Source organism: Barbus barbus, assembly GCF_936440315.1.
Source record: "Barbus barbus genome assembly, chromosome: 21".
In the NCBI taxonomy this organism is placed as follows: domain Eukaryota; kingdom Metazoa; phylum Chordata; class Actinopteri; order Cypriniformes; family Cyprinidae; genus Barbus; species Barbus barbus.
The window spans coordinates 29,300,349-29,313,622 of record NC_136749.1 but is presented as its reverse complement, the minus strand read 5'-3'; the positions used below and the strand labels follow the sequence as shown (position 1 = coordinate 29,313,622).

General features: G+C 34.7%; 1 pseudogene across 1 annotated transcript in view; it reads right to left on the bottom strand.

Annotated features, from left to right (window-relative positions):
- Positions 1-13,274, bottom strand: part of LOC306887848 (M-protein, striated muscle-like) — a 70,901-nt pseudogene that overhangs the window by 13,619 nt on the left and 44,008 nt on the right. The window contains exons 17-22 of the transcript in view: positions 12,068-12,267; positions 11,925-11,978; positions 7,984-8,111; positions 4,886-5,069; positions 4,301-4,475; positions 2,857-2,962 (exon numbers count right to left, since the gene is read on the bottom strand). The product of the transcript in view is annotated as an M-protein, striated muscle-like (transcript). The remainder of the gene's footprint in view (positions 1-2,856; positions 2,963-4,300; positions 4,476-4,885; positions 5,070-7,983; positions 8,112-11,924; positions 11,979-12,067; positions 12,268-13,274) is intronic.

Here is a 13,274-nt window from a genome sequence, read left to right as displayed (position 1 = left end):
ATGACCAGATGTCCCGGTTTCATGAGTGTCCATAAAACACCAGTTTCGGGTGACTAAAAATGAAGCAGTATTTTAGTATTATTTATATAGTATTACAGCTTTTATTAATATTTTAAATTAGCTTTTATTTTATTTTATATATAATTATATATATATATAATTTATTTATTATTTTTTAAAATAATATTTAAATAACTTTTATGCACACCTGACTGACAGATAAACCGCACCTGACTGCACCGTCTTATTTCAGTGTTATAATAAATATATTAAATAATATATTTTAATTTATTTCCATACAATTTTTTGAACAAAGTTATTATTTTAGTTAGTTACCAAGGAAAAATTTATCATTTCTAGTTTTTATCTATTTCTATTTTATTTTAGCTTTTAAATGAATAAAAATTAATAAAAATGTTTTAGTTAAAGATAAGAACCTGGTAAAATGAGGTATTTTAATATACATTTTCTGTCGCCCACGGAGGTATAAATCAGCTCACTAAGGACAAATACATTATATGTGGAATTGCACTTGGTTTTAGGTTATTAGTTTGTGCTAAAATGTATTTAATGAAATCAGCAACTCTTTAACTCTAAATTAATGCATGCACAAACTGTTATATATTTATGTTTATGTTGAATTCAGCCCAAACCACTGAACATCCACGCAGATTCAAACATTGCAGATTTGACAATGCAGCATTAAATTTACACAGAAACCAAGACTAAAACGTAAACTTTCCTAAAACTTTTTTTACTGACTTTCAAGCACGACTACTTCCTTCAGGAAATTCAAATCTAGTTTATTTTATGTTATTCAATTCTGTTCAAAACAATGTAGAAATACTGAAGAGAAGCGCGTTTAAAGAACAGAAACACACTGAGCTTTAACTAAAGATATAAAACTAATGTGATTTATACTAAAAGATCATTTCTCTCCTTTAATATTAAATCTAATGCAATTTCAGCCAATGATGGATGGAACGGAGCTTCCTGGTCACCCTAATAATGCATGAAAGCGACTAATGTGTTTAATATGGAAGCTAGTTTCCACCACTGAATAAAATATAAAGGTAATTGTGACTTTATCAAACAATTCAAGTCTACATGTTACAGACTTTATTTTTGCAATTACGAGTTTATATAGAGACTTTTTCTCTCACTATTCTGAAATATAAACTCACAATTGCAAGTTATAAAGTCCAATTCTGAGGGAAGAAAGACTTCTTCTTATCTCTCACAATTCTGGCTTTACAACTCACAATTGCAAGTTTATATTTTGCAATTCTGAGAAAAAAGTCTGAATTGTGAGATTAAAAAAAATATATTTTTTTTCAGTGGGGGAAAACCATAATCCATTCCATAATTTTCTGTGAGAATAATGTGATCATTGATTTAAAAAACACAGGTTTGATCTGCAGGAACATGTTTGATGCTAACAGACAGAGCATCTGTCCTGATCTCAAAAACATCTGACTCAGAATCAGCCGTTATTACTAAGAGAAAAGCTGAAGCATCAGACAGCAGCCTATTACTGTCAGGACTGAGCCTTTCTGTGCTGTAACAAGCCTGTCTCTGGTCACGACTGAGAGGAGCAGGAGCATCATGTGCTCACCTCACCTCAACTCTTCTGCTCCATATAACGAAGCTTAAACGACATCTGTACTTCACTGACAGCAGAATACTACGGTAAACACAAGCAGACTTTACACTTTACATTTACTTTACATTTACTGAACACAGTGTTAGAGTGTTGTGCGCAAGGCCTTCTGAGAAATTGTTTGCACATTGCTATGTGGTTGCTAGGGTGTTCTGGGTGGTTGCTATGGCATTTCTATTTGGTAGCTAGGATGTTCTGGGTGGTTGCTATGGCAAAAATTGATTTGACTGTTTAGGGTATTCCGGACGGTTGCTAGGTGGTTGCTAGGGTGTTCTAGGAGGTTGTTATGGCATTTGTAGGTGGTTGCTAAGGTGTTCTTTGAGGGTGTTAGGGCATTTTTAGGTGGTTGCTATGGCGTTCTGGGTGGTTGCTAGGGCATTTGTTGGTGGTTGCTAGGGTGTTCTAGGAGGTTGTTAGGGCATTTCTAGGTGGCTGCTATGGTGTTCTGGGTGGTTGTTAGGGCATTTCTAGGTGGCTCCTATGGCGTTTTGGGTGGTTGTTAGGGCATTTCTAGGTGGTTGCTATGGCATTCTGGGAGGTTGTTAGGGCATTTGCAGGTAGTTGCTAGGGAGTTCTGATTGGTTGCTATGGCATTGCTAGGTTGTTGCTAGAGTGTTCTGAATAGTTGCTAGGGTATTTTAGGTGGTCCCTAGAGCAGTTTGAGTGGTAGTTAGGGCATTTCTAGGTAGTTGCTAGGGCATTCTGTCTGGTTGCTATATCATTTCTAGGTGGTTACTAGTATGTTCTAGGGGGTTGCTATGGCTTTGTTAGGTGGTTGCTAGGGTGTTCTGGGTGGTTGTTAGGGCATGTCTAGGTTGTTGCTAGTGTGTTCTGGTTGGTTGCTACGGAATTGCTAGGTGGTTGCTATGGTGTTCTGTGAGGTTGGTAGGGTATTTTAGGTGGTTGCTAAGGTGTTCTAAGTGGTTGCTAGGGTATTTTAGATAGTCACTAAGGTGTTCTGCGTGGTTGCTAGGGTGTTCTGAGTGGTTGCTCACTGGTCCAAGTCAAAAGAATTCACCAGCTGTATCTGTTCATGCAGAAGCTCATTCATAGAATGATCAAATTCACACTGAGACCATAAACAGTTTTCTCAAGCTCATGCAGACAGACGGCAGCACTTTAGACAGGACAGCGTCACATTCAAAGCCGCTGTCCTGCAGGGTCTGGTCTGGTTCTCAGGCGGGTCAGACTCTTACATATCGCTGATTTGACTCGAATGGCAGGAGACTCATCGGAGTCAGTCCCACAGACTTCACCCGGAACACGTAGTCTTTATTGGTCAACAGGCCATCAACTGTGAACCTGAGCGAAGAAGAAAACTGGCTTTAGTGAGAATATTAGGTTCTTTTACATATCTTAAAGGGACAGTTCACCCAAAAATGAAAACTAGTTGTTAGTTTACTCACCCTCAGGCCATCCAAGATGTAGGTGACTTTTTTATTCAGTAGAACAGTAAAGAAGATTTTTAGCTGAAACCGTGGTTTTTGGTGATTCGTAAAATGCAAGTCATTGGCTAGCGCCACTTTAAGAGTCAAAAAACATATCAGGCAACACAAAATTAATACCAGTGACTCCTGATGATATATTGAGGTCTTATGAAGTGAAACGATCAGTCTGTGCAAGAAACTCAACATTATTTACAGGAATATTACCTATAATCCAAAGCCTCAGACAACAGTCTGGAGTGATATTCGGTTCACAAATGAATCATTCATTTGAACCGGTTCTTTTTAGTCAACTAGATGAACCAGTTCAAATCAAAACTCACTTTCAGACGCCTGACAGTCACTACAACTGGAAATGAGCTGAAATACCGCTGTATATCTGATCCTGTGATGAATGTGTCTGTGTGAACCGAGAGCTTGGATCCAAGTTCCATATCAAATGGTTTCTCACTGTTTATTACATTTACATTTATTCATTTAGCTGACGCTTTTATCCAAAGTGACTTACAATTAGGATGTTTATGTAAAATGTTGAGCCGATGAAGACTAGTTTATTCACTTCATATGCTTTGTTTCACATCATTATTGGGTGCTTTAATAATATAATTGTGTATGCATTAATTACATCATTGCGTGATTGCATAAATGAAATAGAGAATTATATGGATTTCCCTGTTTGTCTGAGGCTCTGGATTACAGGTAATAATGCTGTAAACAATGTTGAGTTTCTTGCACAGACTGATCGTTTCGCTTCATAAGACCTTCAATATATCATCAGGAGCCACGGGGATTAATTTTGTGTTGCCAGTTGTGTTTTTTTACTCTCAAAGATCCGGTTGCCATTGACTTGCATTTTATGAATGACCAAGAACCATGGTTTCAGCTAAAAAATATTTTTTCACAATACTACTGAATTAATCTTCTTTATTTTGGATTTGTTTATTTATTTGTTATTATTGTTAATGCGTTACTTTTGTAGTCTATTTGAAGTAAAATTCATGTCATAATATCTTAAAAGATTTGCTGAATGATTGTATTTCTGGAAAGCACATTGTACATTTATCATGTTAATACTGAATAAACACTTAAAAAAAGTAATCTTGGATGGCCTGAGGATGAGTAGATTAACAGCACATTTTCATTTTTGGGTGAACTATCCCTTTAATTGCCTCTTAAACAGGATACAAGAAGAGACCTGGTTTTATTGATGGGCTTATTGTTGATGGTCTTCCACTGTCCACTTCCAACCTCACTACAGTACAGATAGTATCCCACAATGCCCTCTGTTATTTTGGGCTCCTTCCACTGCAGCTGGACTGAGCTGTTGGTGTCTCGGATGGGCAGGATGCCGTGTGGCGGAGAGGGAACTCCTAAAACACCAAAAAAAAATACACCCACAATCAGCTGTACTAGTTTACATACACACTTGTAAAAAATAAGTGCACTTAAAAAGACAATTCACCCAAAAATGACAATTTTGTCATCATTTACTCACCCTCCACTTGTTTCAAAACTGTGTTTCTTTCTTCTTCTGCACACAAAAGAAGAATGTTTGTAACTAAAGAGTTTAAGGAAGCCATTGGCTTCCATAGTATTTAAATTGTTTTCCAAAGTATGGGAGTCAATGGCTACCGCCAAATGTTTGGTTACCAACATTATTCAAAATATCTTTTTTTGTGTTCAAAAGCTGAAAGAAATTCATACAGGTTTAGAACATCCTGAGTGTGAGTAAATAATGATTAATTTTTATGGTGCACTGTTTCTGTAAGAAAATGGTCACCTAGCGGTTGTCCCAGTGAGACAGGTTCGCTGGGGAGAGACGGTTCGCTGATGCCGTACTTGTTGACAGATCGAACACGGTAAGTGTATGACTTTCCCTTCTGCTGGTCGAACACAGCAGATCTCGTAGACAGAACCGTCATGTCCATACTGGCCAGATGCCAGCTCTCCTTCCCTGTTAGGGACTGAAATAAGCAACAATCAAAACAGTCATCTTTACATTAATGTATTATTTATTATTTTGCCAGTATGTGTGTTCATTGATTCAAATCTATTTCTGTCTAAATTCTGGTCTGTATATGTTTTTTTAATGTAATTTTAATTCTAATCCATAAATTACACTTGCACAAAATAAAATAACAACAACAAAAAACACCAGCCGTACATACACACTTAATACTTTATGCAAGTGCAATTTATAGTTAAAAAATAAATAATTTGTCAAATTCTTTGGTGTGTATATTTACTATTGTATATATAATTTATGTAAGTGCAATTTACAGTTGAAATTACACCTAAATTAGGTTTTTGGTAGTATGTGTGTTCCCTTGGAATATCTGTCTAATTATTGTTCAATATATTATTTTTGTATAAATAATTTATGCAAGTGTAATTTTATAGGTAAAAAAAATAAAAAAAATAAAATTGCATATAAAAAAATACAGATAAAAAAAATAAAATTACAAATATTTTTTAACTATAAATTACAAAAAAAGAGAAAAGAAATCACACCAGCCATACTGGTCTACATACACACAATTTATAGTTAAAAAATTTAATTTCACACACACACACACACACACACACACACACACACACACACACACACACACACACACACACACACACACACACGTTGGTTTTTGTGGTTTATGGGGACTCTCCATAGGCGTAATGGTTTTTATACTGAACAAACTGTGTGTGCTATTGCCCTACACCAACCCTACACCTAAACTTAGCCCTCACAGGAGACTTTGTGCATTTTTACATTTTCAAAAAAACACCATTTAGTATGTTTTTTAAGCCTTTTGAATTACGGGGACATAGGCAGTGTCCTCATAAACCACCTTCATATTGTAATACCTTTGTCATACCCATGTCATTATACAAATTTGTGTCCTCATAAACCACATAAACATACACACACACACACACACACACACACATTAGATGTAGATATATACTCCAGAAATGAGACAAAAATAGGTTTTTGGCAGTTTTTGTGTCACCTAGGAATTTCTGTCTAATATTACATATTTTTTATATATATAATTTTATGTCTTAACTATAAATTACACTCGCACAAAGTAGCAAGTCTCCATGAAGATAAAGTATTGCAATATTCTCTATAGTAAAACGTGCCCGGTGGTAAATGGGAATTTAAATCTTTTTCATATATATGTATTTCTGCCCCCACAATTTCAGATGATCCCGATGAACTAGACAGTTTTATTATGGTTCTTCTTATAAAAAGTCCAATAAAGTGTATGTCCTGTGGCAGTGTGTGCTTTCTCCTGCTCATTACAGAGTCGGCGAGCGGCTGGAGCTCTTTCTTGTGCCTGATATTGGACGATTCGACCTCCTCAGCTCTGTGAACGAATCACTCCGAGCACTTTTACACTGAGTCACAACGAGATGATCTGAAACTTTAAAACTGCCCTCGAAAACCAGAAGGATCTTGACCTTTTCCAGTGCTGGAGGCCATGGACATCAGAAACCGGGGAGCTAAACTTAAAAACTGCTTTTTGTGTTAAGCCTCTTGGGGCATTTTATTTGCTCTGTAAAATTAACTTTCTTCCAAGTTAATTTAATGTCGGCTAGGGTAACTGGATTTGCACAGAATGCAGACGTACATACAGATAGTGACGCAATGCAACTATACTAGAATGCATTTTAATAATCATGAATGCTTGCAGTGTTGACAGCTAAACTTTAATGCCCAACAGTGAAGATGACGTAATGTAGTTTTTATTCTTGTAACAGGCAGAGTAATTGCAATGAAAAATAAAAAATAAAAAAATAATATAAAATAAAGAAAATAAAGAAAAATAAATATATCAGATGAAAAATATAGAGATGCTGTCTTGGCAACTAACTGAAATAAATACAATTACTTTAAAATTACGAATTAAAATTATAAATTACAACTAACTAAAATAAAATGACTGAAAAACAAACTGAAATAAAAAACTTATTTCAAAAATAAAATAAATATTAGATTATAAAAATGTAAATAAAATAAAAAACTATAGATTGTCTGGGCAATTAACTGAAATTACTAATATCTACTAATACTAATTACTATTACTGAAATAAAAATGTAAACCATAAAGCAAAACAGAATTTTTTAAAAACGAAAACCAATAAAATAAATGAAAAGAGCACATAAAATTAGTAAAACAAACTCTAAAAATAAAACCAAATTCTAAATATTAATATAAAAATATTTAAAATACATAAATTAATTTAAAATATTAATAAATACTATATATATAATATTTATAGTAAATAAATAATAGTAAGATAACACTAAACCCATCAAACCCAACATTTACATTGGTACATTTATTCATTAATATGCTTTATCCAAATAAACTTACAAATGTGGAATAAAACAAGCCAACAAACCAGCTCTGTCCAATTAACTCAGCTTTGGGCTGCTGGTTTTTTTAACCGAGTGCCTAAAAATTTTGTACATGGATTGCAAACATGTATGCATCTAGTCTAAAAAGACGATTTGGTCTAGTCACACATGCAAACCGAAGCAACATCTACAGCAAGTGCTTTGAAGTGGAAAGGAAACTCATTATGCGGCCGTCACATAACACGGATGAGCTGCATTAAGGTCTCTGTGCTTTTAATGAACCATTCGCTTTGCACCTGCTGCCACCCAGGATACAGCTTTCCCTGTCTCTAATTAGCCAGCTAGTCAAAGTGCTGCCTTAATTTGGCTTGGTGTGTAAAGCCAACGCAACTCTAAGGCCTGCAGTCGAGGGTAAAAACGACAAGCGCAGGAGCGCAGGAGCCTGCACGAGCCTGCAGGGCCGGTCTTAATGAGCTGAACTGCAAGCAGTGCGTGGGATGAAGGTCAACTCTCACCCGCTCCACAGAGTAGGTGAGAGGCTCTCTGCCCCGCGGATCCGGTTCAGTCCAGCTCAGCACGGCGTAGGTGTCGCTAAGCTCACGAACGCACACATCGGTGGGGGGGAACGGCACTCGGATTTGACCTGCGGACGGCAGAGAGGAGAGACTGAGAATGGTGCAGAACGCTGGCAACATACTGCATGCAGAAAAGAGCAGGAGAGCGAGGGACTCATGGAGAACGGGTAAAGGCATGGTCATGCTACACTGAAAAAAAATATTCACTGAATTTACTACATTTTTTTTTAAGGTAAGAGGTTGCAATCAATTTATTTTAAATTATAAATTAAAAAAAAATTTGTTGACTAACTTTCAAATTTTTTTTATTTAAAATGTAGCTAAAATAAATTGTAAAAACAACAACTTAACTTAACTAAAAATGTAGTATAATTTTTTTCAGTGTAGACCAGAGTAATTTTTGTTAACTAGAACCATAAAAACATTTAATTACTTGAAATAAAATAAACATTAACTGAAATAAAGATATTAAGTTATAATTTAAAATAATAAAAAAATATATATAATATAATATAATACATAAAAAGGCAACATTTCTCATATTCAGTCTTATTTGAGATACTAAATAATAAAAATTATACATACATATCCATATATATAAAAACTAATAACAAATGACACCCCACCAATAAAATTACCATAACTTTAGCTAAAATTAAAGTGAAAACAGAAAATATAATAATAAAAATTCAAAATATGAACAAAACTATAATAGTATATAAATGATACTAAAATAACATTGCACAACAAGGCAATCCAAACTATGTTTCACTAAATATGGGTTAAAACAACATAAAACAAACATTAAAAATTCTTTAAGGACATTTATTTGACCTGATCAAAGACAATATTTGACCTGTAATATTCCCCTCCCCCCACATTCATAGTGAAAGAAAAAATGCAATAATAGTAATAATAAATAACAATAAAATAAAATTAATATTTAAGTAAATAAAATAATAAATTAATTTGCGAAATGACAATGTTTTAATGTTTTGAATGTTATTCTTACAACAGACTTGATCAGCAAATCATAGATAAATATTCCCAAAACAAAACATGCATGGTTTTTATTTTAGAATTAGTGGATTCTTAATGCATTTCCAAGTAGGGCCAAGAAAATAAATCGTCAGTATGCTTACTAAAATACTGTTTTGTATCAACCCTTCAGATCCACTGTAGAAAAAACTGTACAAGGCAATACAAAGACTACTGTGTTTCATTAAATATGGGATACACCAACATAGCACTCTAAAATTTGTCATAGCAACCAAGTTTGCCATTAAAATATCTTTTCAAGGACATTCAGTATTTGACCTGTAATATTTTTCTCATCATGTTTTCGTGAAATAAAAATGATATTCCAAAAATTCAAAACTTTTGAAATGACAATGTTGCACGAATGCAATAGTGAGTTTTAATGTTTTTTTTTTTTTTAAATGTACAACAAACTTTTTCAGTAAACCATAGACAAATATAGCCAAAACAAAATATGCATAAACAGTGCTTCCAAGATGCATGAGGAAAATATATAATCAATATGAATGCATATTGATGCATTTTTATGTATGGCTTTGTCACCAAACTGTACTGAAATCAATTGACAGTCAGTTAGGATGCTTCCTTAGAAGACAACTGCCTATGTAGATCACAGACAGCAAAGCAGCTCACTAGGGTTTGGAACAGAGCTCATTTATCTAGTGATGAGGATGCATGCAATGTATATTAGAGTTAAACTACTGGTTTGCATTGGGAAATCTTGCTGCTCTATAAATTTCTATGCATGAATGCAAAACACACGCACACACACGCACGCACACACACACGTACGCACACACACACACACCGCAGTACTCGGTAAAACCTCTCATGCTTTATAAAGAACAGGTTGATGTCGGCTCTTTACAGCTGCTCATAATGGCCCACGAGTCCCTGGTGTTGCCATGGCAGTTTAGCAGCACAGCATACGACATTTAAATCTTTGAGCTTCAGACACATATCATCATCTTTTTAATGCTGAGTGCCAATAAAACTGCCTCAGTCTTTATAGGTATTGCTGTACAGGGGAGTGCAGACCACCTGCGAATGCTTTATATGAGATCTGCCCTCTAAAACAGAGCAAATTCATCATTGTAACTGTGCGCTGTACATTTTTTTGGGTGGTTAATTCATGAAAAAAAAATACGTCTCAGAAAAGATGGCAAGAGCAACAAATCTAGTTTAAGGGTGACTCTCACAAATCTTGTCAAGAATATGTTCAGGTCATGTTTCCCCTCAAAATCAAAGAACAGAAATTCTAAACTTTGCATAAAGAAAATTAAGCATTGTGAAATTATTTGCATGACAATTAGTCTAATTTTTCCCTTAAATTCTCATGTGATGTATTCCGCAAGGTTATCATCGTATCGTAAAAAAAACATTTTCATTACTTGAAATAAATGTTAACTGGAATAAAATACAACAGAATAATAATAATAACAACAATAAATATTATATAAACATATAAAAATTGTAATGACAAACACAAAAAGTACTAAAACTTTTAACTAAAATGAGTTGAAATTAAATATAAAAATAAATAACATAAAATACCAATAAAAACTATAATAGTAAATCAATAATACCTAAACAAAACTAGTATCCTAACATATAATATAATATATAATATTTAATTTTAGTTTTTTATATTTTAAAATGTTCATTATTCTTAATGGTGAATCTTATCAGATTCTCCCCACTGTAATATTTATTTTTCTTATATAAAGAAGGTTTACTTAATTGTAATGAACATAATTTTACAATAAATAAAATATGGCCCAAAAATACCGTAGGCTTTGTTTCTTTATGAAAAATTTAATTTCAGTTTAGCTCAACGATTTGGCCTTTTTTAAAAAAAAAAAATAAAACTTGAAAAAATTAAGTACAATATCAGAGGTAGGGGGAATCTTTTTTTTTATTTTTCTTTAATATTCTTTCTCCCCTTTTCAGATGTCATTTTGTTCTAATTGGGGATTGCTCTGTTGGGGCTGGTAGGATTTTATATGGTGGGTGGTGTGGTATAAAATGTAAAAATGCAATTTGCAACAATAAAAATTCTATGACAAAAAATAATAATAATAATTTCTTATTTATATATATATAATACGATACTACTATTTTACTATTTTTCCCTTAAATTCTCATTTATGCAATGCATCCTGCAAGGCTATTATCGTTAGCTAACACTCAAACCATAAAAAACATTTTCATTAATATACTAAAATACCATTTATTTTTTCTTTTGATTTTAGCGTGAAACGTGACTCAGAAATGTTCTTGAAATGTTCAACCCGACAGTGTGAGTTGATGCAATGCACGGCAAAAAATGCTTTTCTTACTTTGATTATTTTGTCTTGTTTCCAGCCAAAATATCTAAAAATTCTTAAATTAAGAAGGAAAACTATTAAATTATTCTTGTTTTCAGAGAAAACAAGTCAAAATTAAGTTTGTTTTTGCTTAGAACAAGCAAAATAATCTGCCAATGGGGTAAGCAAAATAATCTTATTTCAAACAGAAAACAATATTATTTTGCTTACCCCAATGGTAGATTATTTTACTTGTTTCAAGCAAAAACTCACTTAATTTTTACTTGTTTTTTTCTGAAAACAAGACAATAACTTTTACTTGTCAAGAAAATCCTTCTAGATTTTCTTGATGGGCTGGAAACAAGACAAAAAATCTAAGAAAAGCATTTTTTGCAGTGTGAAACATCACATGATAGAGAATATCACCGCACTGTACAGTAAATCTGAGCTCGTCTGTGAGTGTAGAAGCATGCATTTCTTCTTATCTCTCCACTCGACTGCATCAGTGTGAACTCAGGAGCTCTGTGATCTACTCACCCTCCAGCTCGTCCTTAGTGATCACAATCTCTCTGCCGCGCTCCACCTTCACCACTGACAGACAGAGACGAGAGGAAAGCAGGAGATCAGAGACACAGAGAGATACTTCTATATTTATTCAGAACTCATGTAGACGCTCTTACCCGTAGTCCTGCTGGGCTCCAGGGGGTCAGAGGTCAGGACGGGGTCGGTGGGATTAGACGGGCGGCCCACGCCTGCTTGGTTGACTGCGCAGACGTGGAACTGATACATTGTGTTTTCCTTCAGTCCTATGACGGGATACTGACACTTTCTGTGGATGGCAGCATTACAGCGTTCCCACTTCCCAACACCGATGTCACACCTGCACGACAGAGATGAGACTGTGAGCATGTTCAGAAGTTATTGTAGTGATTATTTGATTTAATGATTTATTTGTAGTTGCCGTTGAAATCATGCAGAACACCTTAGCAAGCACCTAGCAACACCATAGCAACCATTTAAACAACAGCATAACAATGCATTAAAAACTACTCTGAACAACTGAGCACCGCGTAGCAATGCCCTAGCCACCACTCAGAACAATCATACAACATTATTAAAATGCATAAAAAACTACTCTGAATATTTGAGCAATTCCCCTAGCAACGCCCTAGCAACCTCTCAAAACACTCAATGAACAGCATAACAATACATTATTTAAAACCACTCAGAAGACCCTAGAAACAGCATAGCAAAGCATTAAAGACCATTTAGAACTTTGTAACCCCTAGCAGCGCCCTAGCAACAGCATAGCAATGCATTAAAGACCACTCAGAACTTTGCAACCCCTAGTAACTCCCTAGCAACCACTCAGTAAACCCTAGCAACAGCATAGAAATACACAGAAACGCATAGACCTCTCATAACTTTGCAACGCCCTAGCAACCACTCAAAACACTGAATGAACAGCATAACAATGCATTAAAAACACCCGAAATATTTGAGCATCCCTTAGCAACGCCCTAGCAACCACTCAAACCACACCGGTCATAGCTTAGCAATGAATTAAAACCACTAAGAACTTTTGATCATGCCCCTAGTAACGCCCTAGCAACCACTCAGAACACTCCAGAAACAGAATAGCAATCCATTAAAGACTCCTCTGAACTTTTTAACCCCTAGCAATGCCCTAGCAACTGCATAGCAATGCATTAAAGACTCCTCGGAACTTTGCAACACCCTAGCAACCACTCCGTACATCCTAGCAACAGCATAAGAATGCATTATAGACCTCTCATAATTTTGCAACCCCTAGAAACCATTCTGAACACTCAAGCAATAGCATAGCAATGCATTAAAACTACTTCTAGCAACCATTTAGACCAACGT